A 13,939-nucleotide genomic window follows, 5' to 3' on the forward strand; every position below is an offset into this window, starting at 1 on the left:
ATAACTAATTAGGACACATGATTATTGGTTAGCATTGTTGCCTCAAAGCAATAAGGTCACAGGTTCGAATCTTGGTTCAACCGAGGGCCTTTCTGTATGGAGTTTGCATGGGTTCACTCTGAGTTCTCCAGTTTTACTCCCACAGTCCAAAAATGCAGTTAAATTGACAAATTGACTGAAGGTGTGAACGTGAGAGTGAATGGTTATTCGTCACTGCGTGTGACGCTGCCCCCACTACCGGGGGCATCCGTGAAGGAGAGGTTAAACTGTAGGATCTTAAAGTAATTGAGGAATTAAGTGTTTATCCTACGTGTCAGCCAACAAATATGTGAATCCTGACTGTAGTTAAAGGCCCAAAAGCTGTTCAACTTTAAATGAGAGGAGCTGATGTGTCAAGTGACAGGCGGTAGACGTGAGTGTGTGATGCACTTGAGTGCAGCAGAACGGTAAACTGATGTGTAAAAAAATCTCATTAACAGTGGTTGACACAATGACAGCACTTGTAATCTCAGTTAATGATACTGGCTAAATACCATTCAACCATCAATCTTTCATTTGTATTGCCATGACAACAAAATCAATCATAAAGATGACAAGATGTGGCTTGAGGCCCATCAACAAGCTAATGAGTGGAACCTGATGTCATTTCAAGAAACACACACAACAACAAAAATGCTGCGGCTTCAGCTCGACAGTAGATACCAAGCAATTTGTAATTCATATACACATTTTTATTAGCAGATAATTAATTTACTCTGTTTTGATGGATGATGCTTCCTGAGAGTCACAGAAGGTTTGGCTTTGAATCCGTTTGACCCTCAACCTCCCACCCAGCTGGATCATCAGACGTGGTCTGCCTCCCAATGACTGGTTGTGCCCTTATTTAGAGCCAAGGTTAGCTTGCTGACATTTGGAGCTTATTAAAAATGTGCCCGAGTTGTAACCTTTGGGTGGTGTGATCTGGCTATCATTGCATTAGTGCTCCCATTATCATGCAGTCACATCTAATCTCACCTGGAGCACCACGACCCCTTCTCCTAGATTGGAAGGAAGCTAAAAGCCTCTTAATGCATGTTAGCGGAGATCATTTAAATAAAGCTGGAAGACACACTTAGGACTGAGAGCGAGGTGTTTAGCTAAGGCCAAATTAAATCAAGATCATTAGGAAAAATTATTCCCTGCTGAATTACGTCTCGTTTTTTGTCCATATAATAAGCTAAATGAGACTGTAAGAATAGAAGTGGGGGGTGGTGCAGTAAAGGTTTGGAGGTGGTTCATGGTTTTCTATTTTCTAATGATGGTGGAGGAGGTCTGCAATTTCCATGAATACATGTGGCCACTCCATGCTTCAAATCATAGTATTGGGGGTCCTAAAACCATAAACTTTGTTTTTGAATTAGGGTTATTTGATCGCTGTGTACCAATTCCAAGTTGGGGTGTGGTGGCTACTTAATATGTAGCCGCTCCTGCGTAGGCTCATTACTGTTACTGCTACTTCGAGAAGCTGTGTGTGTTCTCATCGTTGAATGAAGATAGACAAGGACAAAACACATTGCAGAAGAACTAAATTGTGGCTGTTACAGCGCAAATCTTTGATAGTACTTCTTAACAAAGACAGGAAACGCTACGGAAAAAGAAGAAGCCACATTCTTTCTCCAGAGCTTATGTACAACAAACAGATGGATTCTTTAGCGGCCGAAAGAGAGTTGCAGGACATTGAGACAAACAGACGTACAGTAGTTGCTTCTGAAATTATGACATAACTTTTAAATTCAGTGTATAAATACATGTTTATATTGCATTAAAAAATGTTTGTTATTATTGAGTCCTTCCATCTGTTAACCTTGCTCTGTGCACACGGCACCAACAAACCACACAGATGTGCAAAGTCGCTTTCATGGTCAGGACAATATCAGAGCAGTGATATATTTCACTATCAATATGCCCTTGATGTTTTGGCATTTATACAACTGTTTGGAGCATTTCTAATTGGAATGTAATTACTCTAACTGCTGTGCAGCCATGATAACTACTAATCACTTTCATTATCATTGACTGAGATGAATGGCAGCATCACCTGGAATAAATAAATCGTTTTATATGTGGAAAAAGGTGTCAAATAAAATTAGTATCCAGAGGCCACACTATAAAATCTTTTTCTTTGTTACCTTGGTAAACTGTGTCAGGTTAGGGTGCCCAGAACTAATCACACTTATGCTGAATTTAATTGTTTCCGGTATCTCATGTGGTAGCGAGCCATCTTGTTTTAAATGTTTAATACAGTAACAGACGCGTGACTTAAAAAGTTACATTGAAGATCAACAGTCTTGTAAAGTACTTTGTAAAGTATCTTACCAGGAAATGACTTTTAGAATATTACTTTAGGTCTTTAAGTACCTGGCATTTACTGTACTTAAGTATCAAAAGTAATGTACTTAAGTATTAGAAGTAAAAGTAAGTATTGGTTGGCTGCTCAGCTGACAGGGCGGCAACGAGTAAACGGCTGACCGGCTAATAGCTGGTGCCACTGGAAACAACTAGCGACAACAAACATTACGTCACCAACTCAACTTTTAGTAACGAAGATGGTTAAAGCTCCCATACAGTGTTGTTTTTGACAACCATCTTAGATTTAGTATTAGTCTTTTGGACTAAAATGCTTCTTAGTTTTAGTCAAATTTTACTCACTTCTATATGTGATGGGTTAGGGTTAGGGTCCTGCATTGTGTGTCGCTGTAAGCGGACTCTCTGTATCCAACGCACAATGGATAATTTCTCTCTGCGCAGTGATTATCTCCACATCCATATATGACACATAAATAATGATCTTTATGACGAGGATCGAGTACAGTCACGATGAAATACAGGGGATCTGAGTAGATCTTAGTAAAACGAGTTGACAGATTCTCAAGAGCGCACTTTTCATTGTTTTCAATCGGTGATTTCAATCTTTGTGTAGAAATGCTTTAACGCTGTAATTAAGGGAATAACAGATGCATCAGATGAGCTCCTCTCTTCAATTAACTGCTCAAAGGGGGAGGGAAGAAAGTTCTGTCGTGGGGAGTTCATAATCTGCGCTGCGCTGCAGCCAAGTTTCGCTTTTGGGCAGAGAGACTTTCCAGCATTTAATATGTGTACTCACATCTTGTTGGAATCGTTTTATTGATGTACCAAATCTTGGATAGACTCTAAGTGGGTATAGACAGGCGTGTGCTGGCCGCAGTTTTTGCATGCGTCATCACAACATTACAAAAGAAAAGTGTAAAAAAGCAAGAAAGGTAAGTATAGCTTTAAAGCACATGCGTGAGTCCACTCTATGTAGGTTAAACAGATGTCCAAAATAGGTGCTAACGAAGATAATCTTGATTAATCGACTCATCGAAAAAGTAATCGATAGATTAGTCAACAACAAAAGTAATCATTAGTTGCAGCCCTACAGAGAATACATTACAACCCAGTGTTCTCAGCAGTGGCTGATCTGTTTGATCTGTTTCGAAACTTGAGGGCTTCATAAACGAGGTAATGGGGAAGATACACACCAAAGAACAGTGTTAATTGGAACATCCAGTCTATGGGAGCCTTAAGGGAAATGTGTAGTAAAAAGTAAAAGTCGTAGAAATATAAATAACAAAGAAAAGTACAGATATGTGAAAATTCTTAGTACTGCAACAAACTATTTGCACTTTGTTACATTGCAACACTGTAAATCAAATCTTGGTAAAACTTTAGATAAGAGAACACATATTCACCATTAACTAGGTGCTTAATAAGGGCCCCCGATTAACCCCCGCGGAACGTAAGCGATAAGCCAGCTGATCGCTGGTTCGCAAGGCAGCGCTCATTAGATCTGATCTCATCTGATCGTTCAGATCTAATAAGCAAGAAACCCATGCCATCTTACCTACCTTACCTGGTTCCGTCCTCTTTTGCTTGAGGGACAATGGTCACTTGCATCACCAGGCCCTTCTATTCCTTCCTGTTTCTAACTGTGTGTGCAATCGGCCAGAGGTTTTTTTTTCATCCAGTCTCCAACAGCCCTGTTACTGTATGTCTGCTGGACTGGGCTATAATTGCACTAATAACATGCAGTCTTACCTCCACATTCTATACCTCTGATTATCAGAGTACAGCACAATGGCAATCAGGTCCAATCAGTGTCAGTCATTATCCTGCTGTTTGCCTCCTCGATGCATGTGGTCTCTGAAAAGACAAATTAATAATTCAAGGTCATGTCAATCTCCTCCGATAACTGGCTCATTTTTTCTCGTCCAGTGGCTGAACATTTAATGCTGGTGTGTATTTTATTATCAGTGGATATGAGGTTACAGCTTGGTGTGAAAGAGGAGAGAAAGCCCAAACAAAGAGAGGCCTGTGCTGCCCTCCTCTCCACTGTCTGACCCTAACCTGTCCTTGGGGGTGAAGTCATTGTCTCTGGCAGACTGTATGTGAGGCTGTCTGCACAACACAAGTATCAGTTTCAGTCAGAGGTGGCCATCACCATGTCTGCTTAATTAGTCTGACATTGGCATGGACACTTGGAAGGAAGCAGCAGCTTTTATAGGTGCATGAATGTAAAGCAACTGGCCATAAAATCCTCCTAATATGTCACAGAGACTCAGGAATAATGTTCATATAACAAACTGAACTCACCAACAACAACAGTTCAGCCAAAATATTTGCATTAAAAAAAAATCTTTTGCAGACTGGAAATCATGTTTATGTTTTGAAATCATGTTTTGGCATGTGGCGCCACCTACCGCCGTCTACCAATCATTGCAGTCAGTAGATTCTCAGCTGCAGAGCAACCACGGGTTGCCAGTGTTACGTCCCAACTAACCCCTCATCAGGAAAGCAACACAACAACCAAAAGATCTGCAGGTCAACGTGGTGTGGAATTAAATTAAAGCTTTATTTCCAAATTCATCAAAAGGGTTCAACAAAAGTTTGTGAAACAGAAAATGGTGGGAGAAATGGGCTGAAGTGGTAGGTGCCAAATCATTGAAATCAAAAGAACAAAACAAGGCCTGACTACTCCTAACTTACAACACACAAAATCAAAAAACAAAGGCCTAACTTAATCATCTACAAAGAGTCTTTATCAAAAAATACATGTGTGGCACCAACCAATAAACCTAGTGTGCTTAACAGAAATATACCTACGTGATGTAAAAATGTAGGGTACCCAACTTACCTAATGCACCAAATCTACCCACCACAGAATCACAATGAGTCAAAACTAAAGTTCACAGACAGCAATCATGAGGGCAAGACAGAGAGAGCGAGATCCTGTCAGCAGGCCCTTATGACTTGGCCCAGTCCATCCCCGATTGGCCAACTCTTAATGGGGAACTGAGCTTCCCAGGTGGATGCCACTCAGGTTGTTAGCACCTGGGAAGAAAACAGAAAGGAGGGAAGGGGGGGGGAAAGCAGAAATGCACACACGCATCCACACTCCAGCCCTCTGGCTGGTTGGCACGTAACATCCCCACCCTTACAAGTCCAAACAAGCAATGTTTGGAACAACAACAACAACAAACTACATAATGCGTGACAAAGTATCAGCAAGAACATTATCGGATCCTTTCTTATGGCAAATGTCAAGATTGTAGTTCTGAATGATGAGTGACCAGCGCATGAGACGTTGATTATGATTGTACATCCTTGAGAGGAATACCAGTGGGTTATGGTCTGTGTAAACAGTTATCGGACCAACACTTGAATCTAGGTAAACTTCGAAGTGTTGTAGGGCAAACAACAAGGCAAGAGCTTCCTTTTCGATTGTGGAGTAATTTAGCTGATGTTTGTTAAACTTGCGCGAAAAGTAGCTCACAGGATGATCAATGCCCTCAACATCTTCTTGTAGAAGAACAGCTCCAGCTCCAACCCCGCTAGCATCTACATCCAGCTTGAAAGGCAGGGAAAAATCTGGAGCAGACAGTACAGGAGCACAACACAAAACACTTTTTAGGCTCTCAAAAGCTTGCTGGCACTCACCAGACCAAATGAATGGTGTGGAAGGACTGGTTAAGGTAGTCAGTGGGGCTGCTACAGAGGAAAAGTTTTTGCAGAACCGACGATAATACCCAGCCATCCCAAGGAACCGTCTTAGCTCTCTCCTGGTGACAGGTACAGGGAAATTTGCAACAACAGCAACCTTGGCATCCACAGGACACACCTTTCCTCCTCCAACCTGCTGACCAAGATATGTGATTGTGCCTTTTCCAAAGTCACATTTGGCAAGGTTGAGGGTCAGAGAAGCATCAGCCAAGCATTTAAAGACTTCTCTCATTGTAACTATATGACTGTCCCAGTCATCAGAATATACGACGATGTCATCTAAATAGGCTCTGCATTTCGGAACATCTCCCAATATCTTGTTCACCAACCTCTGAAATGTAGCAGGTGCATTACACATACCAAAAGGCATGACTGTGTACTGTAGGAAGCTGTCTGGTGTTACAAATGCTGACACATCAGAAGCATGTGGAGTTAATGGAACTTGCCAATACCCTTTTAGCATATCCAATTTACTCACATACTTTGCTTGACCAATTTCATCAATGCAGTCATCCATCAGGGGTAGCGGATGTGCATCTGGGACAGTTACGGAGTTCACTTTGCGGTAGTCCGTGCAGAACCTTGGACATCTGATTTTATGTCGAGAAGACAAGGCGAACTCCACGAACTAGAACTTGGCACAGCAAATCCATTATTCAAAAGATAGTCAACTTCTTTCCTCATCATCCCCCTCTTTGCCGGACTAGCTCGATAAGCACGCTGCTTAATTGGCCTAGGCTTAGGCTGAATCCCAATACCACCCCTTAGCCCTCCCCCTTCCCCCTACCCCTTGTTTTTGCGCGTTCATGTGAGGGGTAGTGCTGTCTCATTTCTCATTAGGGTTAAGGGGTAGGGCCAAGCCGTAGGGCTACGTAGCCCTCGAAACGAAGCTTCCTCAGGACCACACTTGAAACGGAGGGCTTCGAGGAATTTCGCAGCTTCCGCCGCGTCACCTGTCAGCGAAGTTTGAAAGCTGGCCGTTAAAGACTCGCACAATGTATTTTCAGTATTTTAATCACGACAGTCATGTGTAATGATTGTATTGTGGTCTTCTTCAATTGTCAACGGTGTTTCTGAATCACTCGTCAAGTTTGTTTTGAATTACTAGCTAGTCGTAGCCGATGCTATCCCGGCGTTCCTTTCGTAAGTGGTTAGCTAGCTGCTATCGCTATTTTTTTTTAACATTAACAAATTGTGCCGGAGTGCACAGTTACGTCTTCAGGACAGAACAGGAGATTCTATCCCCGCTCTACTCCGCTCTGTCTGCGAGCAGCTTTCTCCCTCTGCACCGTGTGTGTGTGTGTGTGGCTATGGTAATGCAGCGGGTCTGCAGTCGCTGTAACTGTGTGTGTGAACACTCCTCACAGCGTCGCCGCCGATGTCTTTGTTAGCAGCTGACAGTCGTAAAAACAGAAAAATAGCCCAGGCAACAGACATTACTTGTGAGGACGGCATTTTTGGATTGTTACATCAACAAGCATCGCATCGGCTTGTTGATGTAGCAGTCTGCGAGCGTCAAGTCCGGACGACGTGATGACGTAATGGAGGTGTGTCTCATTTCTTAGGGGAACGTTCGTACCCCTCGCTCCGTCAACTCTGTTTTGAGGGCCAAGGGGAACTCTGACAAAGGGGTAGGGGGAAGGGGGAGGGCTAAGGGGTGGTATTGGGATTCAGCCTTAGTCAAAACAATATCATGAGTGATAACAGATGTCTGGGATGGAATGTCCTTGAACAAACTTGGGAATTCATTAACAAGTTTCACAACATCATTACACTGGTCATCAGAAAGATGAGACAAGTACTGGGGAAAAGTCAACAACACTTCTGAATTACTCAATCTTGCTCCCTGTGGTGTTGCATTACGCATCACCAACCCCTCATCAGGAATGCTCACCACTGAGATGGAAGCCATTGGGGAGGTGTCGATCTTCACCTCATGGGCTGTGGATAACCCACTTTCATCCTCTCGGGAACGGTATGGCTTAATCATATTGACGTGACACACCCTGGTCCGTCTCCTGCGGTCCGGGGTCTTAATAACATAGTTCACGTCAGTGAGCCTTTTCTCTACAACATAAGGACCAGAAAATTTTGTGCTGAGTGTCGAACCAGGTGTAGGCAAGAGAATCAAAACTTTGTCACCTGGATGGAACAAGTGGGTTACTGTCTTCTGGTCATAGCGATGCTTCATCCTCACCTGTGAGGAGGTCAGGGCATCTTTAGCCAAGGAACAGGCTAGCTTGAGGCGATCCTTTAATTTTGTCACATACTCTGGAATACTTTTCACCTTCTTGTCAGGCACAACTAGCTGTTCTTTAAGGACTTTCAATGGACCCCGTACCTCATGTCCAAACACAAGCTGTGCAGGACTAAAACCTAGCGATTCCTGCACAGCCTCACGAGTGGCAAACATAACAAGGGGAATACTTTCATCCCAATCCCTCTGTGATTCGAAGCAGTGCTTGCGTAACATGGATTTCATAGTCTGGTGAAACCTTTCAAGCGCCCCCTGGCTTTCAGGATGGTACGGACTAGACATCAAATGTTTAATGGATAATGTTTTGAGCACCCGGTCAAACACAGTAGATTTAAAATTGGTGCCCTGATCAGTCTGAATCACCTTCGGCAAACCATACACTGAAAAGAATTTTACCAAAGCCTTGGTGATCACTGGAGCTTTAATTTTCCGCAAAGGGATAGCCTCTGGAAACCTGGTGGTAGCACACATAACTGTAAGGAGAAACTGATTACCAGATTTCGTCTTGGGCAATGGCCCAACACAATCAACTATTACCCTCTCAAATGGTTCTCCGATTGCTGGAATTGGGCAGAGGGGAGCAGAAGGGATCACCTGATTTGGCTTCCCAGTTACTTGACACACATGACAAGTACGACAATAAAGAGCAACATCAGACTTAAGTCCAGGCCAAAAGAAATGCCTGAGAACTTTGTTATAGGTCTTAGTGACACCCATGTGCCCTGCCCAGGGATGGTCATGGGCCAAGGACAGTACCTGAGAGCGGTAGGACGTGGGAACTACAACTTGGAAAGTAGCGCTCCAGTCCTCATTCTCCAAATTACTGGTCCAATGTCGCATCAGCAGGCCATTATTGAGAATGTAGGCCATTTTCATACACTTTGCCTCGTCCCAACTAAGAACAGAAGAGAGACATTTTGCAAGTGTTTCATCTACCTGTTGCGCAGCAATGAACTCCTCTCGAGTGGCTGGCAATTTTACAGACTCTGGACTAGGAAGAGTAGGGTGGATCTCAGGTTGACTTTTACACCTCGATACAACGGCCTCAGAATCCTGCTCTGCAAACAGAACAGAGTTAGACAAGTCAGGGCCATATTTCTTTGTGTAGGCCCTGGTAACCACACAAGCAGGAAAGACATGAGAATATCTCTGGCCGATGTTGTCCGACTCGGCGTCCAACTAGGGCTGTCTAGTACTTCTGGAACTGGTGTAACTTTGCCTCCAGCGATGTCATTTCCCAGAATGAAATCAACACCTTTGACAGGCAAAACTGGGAGAACAGCAACCTTAAATAGTCCACTGACCAAGGGAGATTGAAAATAGACATAATGCAAAGGGGAAAGCACATAACCCATTTCAATACCCTGGACAACTACACTTGAGTGACATGAGGACTCAGATGATAGAGGTAAAATACCTTCTTTAATAAGGGACTGGGAGCCTCCTGTATCTCTCAGTATTGTTACTTGCTGCTGATCTTTTGGATCTTCAGTTAACGAAACATTGCCCTTAGAAACAAATGGTTTGAAGCATGCATCAACTTCATCAAGGGACAGTTGAGTATAGGAAGATGTAACACTTTTGATCAGACCCACTCCTTTTGGGGTGGTCAAGCTCGGAGAGAACTGTTGTTTACGTTTTAAAGCAAGACAATCAGCAACAATATGACCCTTCCTATGACAGTAGAAGCATTCACGTTCCTCCCGAGGAGGTGACGGTGGACAGTTAGGCTTCTCAGGAACAAGGTGTTTAGGTTCAGGTCTTACAGGACGCAGTACTGATGTTCTGTCTGGGCGATACGGAGACACAAACACATTTTTATGAGTCAATACAAATTCATCAGCCAACACAGCTGCTTTGGAAAGCGTGGCCACCTTTTGTTCATTTAAAAACACCACCATCTTTTCTGGTAGAGTGTTCTTAAAATCTTCTACAAGCATCAACTGACGAAGAGATTCAAAATCGTCACTAACCCCAGCAGCGGCACACCACTTATCAAAGAGGACACTTTTTTCACGTGTGAATTCAACAAAAGTTTGTCCACCTGATCGTCTATGGTTTCTAAACTTCTGCCTGTAGGCCTCTGGCACAAGCTCATAGGCACGCAAAATAGACTCCTTAAGCATGTCATATTGCAAACTTTCTTTTAATGAAAGAGATGACACAACCTCCTGAGCCTTACCAACCAATTTGCACTGAAGAAGAATAGGCCACATGTCTCGAGGCCAGTCTAGTGCAGTAGCAATCCTTTCAAAGGCATTAAAATAGGAATCTACCTCTGACTCCCGAAAAGTTGGCACTAATGCAATATGTTTACTTATGTCAAACGTTGGCTTGTGACTTTTTGCATGCAAGGGTTCAGAATTTTCAGTTGCATATTGAAGAGTCTGGCTAGAAGAGATTCTCAAGGCTTCAACTTCAAGCTGCCGTAACTTAATGTCTCTCTCAGCCTCTATCTCTAGTTTACGCACCTGAAATCTGAGGTCATAATCTGCTTTACGGACCAACTCCTTCTCCTGAGCAGCTAGCTGAAGTCGGGCTAAGCGAACCTTGAGTCTGGTATTCCCACTGGACTCTGGGGAGAAAGGCTCAAAACGAGGCAGAGTTGCTGGCATAGCCTGGCTTTCCCCCATGTCCTGTGGAGGGGTGGCCTGTGTGTCAGATTCCCCTTTATCATCCAACCCAGAAACATTTGGTCCCTCATAAGCCTCATGCCTAGGCTGGGCTGAGCTAACCGTTAGGACATTTAAGTCAATTAACTTGTTCAGAATTATATTTTTAATTTCTTTTTTAACATCATATTTTTTTACAGGGATTTCATAGTGTGCTGCAATACCCAATAAATCATCCTTTCGGCATGAATCTATCTTTTCAAAGCTAGGGTTATCAATGAAGTCTTGTAACTTTAAACTCATGCTGAAAATAATCCCACACAACAATGAACAACAAACTTTGATTATTTAGCTCAGGGAAGGAAAATATCCCGGACGAGCCCCCATTTGTTACGTCCCAACTAACCACTCATCAGGAAAGCAACACAACAACCAAAAGATCTGCAGGTCAACGTGGTGTGGAATTAAATTAAAGCTTTATTTCCAAATTCATCAAAAGGGTTCAACAAAAGTTTGTGAAACAGAAAATGGTGGGAGAAATGGGCTGAAGTGGTAGGTGCCAAATCATTGAAATCAAAAGAACAAAACAAGGCCTGACTACTCCTAACTTACAACACACAAAATCAAAAAACAAAGGCCTAACTTAATCATCTACAAAGAGTCTTTATCAAAAAATACATGTGTGGCACCAACCAATAAACCTAGTGTGCTTAACAGAAATATACCTACGTGATGTAAAAATGTAGGGTACCCAACTTACCTAATGCACCAAATCTACCCACCACAGAATCACAATGAGTCAAAACTAAAGTTCACAGACAGCAATCATGAGGGCAAGACAGAGAGAGCGAGATCCTGTCAGCAGGCCCTTATGACTTGGCCCAGTCCATCCCCGATTGGCCAACTCTTAATGGGGAACTGAGCTTCCCAGGTGGATGCCACTCAGGTTGTTAGCACCTGGGAAGAAAACAGAAAGGAGGGAAGGGGGGGGGAAAGCAGAAATGCACACACGCATCCACACTCCAGCCCTCTGGCTGGTTGGCACGTAACACCAGTTACATCAGAAAACGAAACCTAAAAGACCTCGGTATTTTGAATTTGAATGTAGTAACCGTTTTTGGCCACATTCTTACATATGGCACCTTTAAAAGTTGACGGGTCTCTCCATGCTGTCGCTCAAACCCCATCCTGCTTTATTATTACACTCACGCGCACACACACACACAAACACACACACAAAACACACACTACCCAAATGACCCTGATCAAAAGTTTACATACCCCAGTTCTTAATAACTTGTAATGCCCCCTTTAACATCAATGACAGCTTGAAGCCTGTTGTAGTAGTTGAGGATGAGGCTCTTTATCTTCTCAGATGGTAAAGCTGCCCATTCTTCCAGGCAAAAAGCCTCCACTTCCTGTAAATAATTGTGCTGTCTTGCATGGACTGCATGTTTGAGGTCTCCCCAGAGTGGCTCAATGATATTCAGGTCAGGAGACTGAGATGGCCTCTCCAGAACCTTCACTTTATTTTGCTGTAGCCAATGACAGGTCGACTTGGCCTTGTGTTTTGGATCATTGTCATGTTGGAATGTCCAAGTACGTCCCATGTGCAGCTTCCGGGCTGATATGTGCAAATGTTCCTCCAGTATTTTTTTAATAAATTACTGCATTCAACTTGCCACCAATTCTGACCAAATGTCCTGTGCCTTTGTAGCTCACGCAATAATAATAGCCGTTCAAACCCGTTTGTGTCAAGTCGTGTGCGTTATCAGACCAAATCACCAGGGTATGTACACTTTTGATCAGGGTCATTTGGGTAGTTTCTGTTGTCATCATGATATAAAAAGAGTAAACACAATAAATGGCTTCAGCCAGCCACTAACCATGAGTTAAAGAAACGTTTTTGTGTTTTCATTCATATTCTCTGACAAATGGCCAAGAAATCATAAATTCAGTCAGGGTTTATATATATATATTTATGGGTATATGTATATCCTTTTTATGATCATATTTCAAAAGAAGGAATCATTAAACCATGACATTAAATGGTTTTACTATGTAATAACCCTGGGCAGCCCACGAACAAGAGGAAAAGGAATTGTGCTTGTAACACAGTTCAAATCGTTGTATGGGTCAAGGGCTGGGGTGGGCAAGGCCCTTGAGCAAGGCACCCATTGCTCCCTTGGTGTAAGTGCTGCCCACTGCTCCTGCACCCAGCTCGTGTGTGTCCACTACATGGTATGTAAGAAGAAGAAAAAAAGGACGGGTTAAATGCAGAGGTCAAATTGGTGTGTGCGCGCTTCTTTTTTGTTTGTTTTTGTCTGTCTGCTTATGTTCTCTCAACTACTTTATGGCATGAATCTGGCATAACTTAAGAGCAGGCAGGTATAATGTGCTGTGCAGCCTGCAGTGCTGCACCTATTGATTTTAGAGGAAAGACTGCAACAACCTGCAGTAGATAAAAGTAGAGACTTAAAGGTGAAGTAAGTAGTTTATAGTGCCATCTAGAGGAGAGGCTGAAATTTACAACAAAGAACTGCTCCTCTGCTCACCCCCTCCCTTCCCTGAGCGCTACGGTATCCGCAGCTGGTCAAATGTCGTCCTCGACGTCTTTCTCCGTGTCAGCAGATGAGGTTCGTGAGGCGAGGGAGAGGGCGAGCTACCGCGGCCATAGCAGACGAAGCGGAGAGAGAGGTGGCGGGACTTCCGCTACAAGTAAAGAGACGCTTGATTTGTTCTCTCGCGTTTGTCCTTACAGGCTCCGGTAGAAACATGGTGTCTCTCTGCTAACAGTGGCTATCAACCGCGGCCCGCGACCATGTCATTTTACATGACTTTTTGAAACACTACGAAAATGAAACAAAAAATATTATACAGCGACTAGACAATGCAGGAGCACATAATATGTATAAAAAAGTGGATTTTGGGTTATATAAACCCATAAATACTACACAGTGTCCCTTTAAACAACCAGTGCCTCCTAAGAATGTATTAATCCTTGTAGCAGTGA

The sequence above is a fragment of the Microchirus variegatus genome, assembly GCF_963457635.1.
Source record: "Microchirus variegatus genome assembly, chromosome: 21".
In the NCBI taxonomy this organism is placed as follows: domain Eukaryota; kingdom Metazoa; phylum Chordata; class Actinopteri; order Pleuronectiformes; family Soleidae; genus Microchirus; species Microchirus variegatus.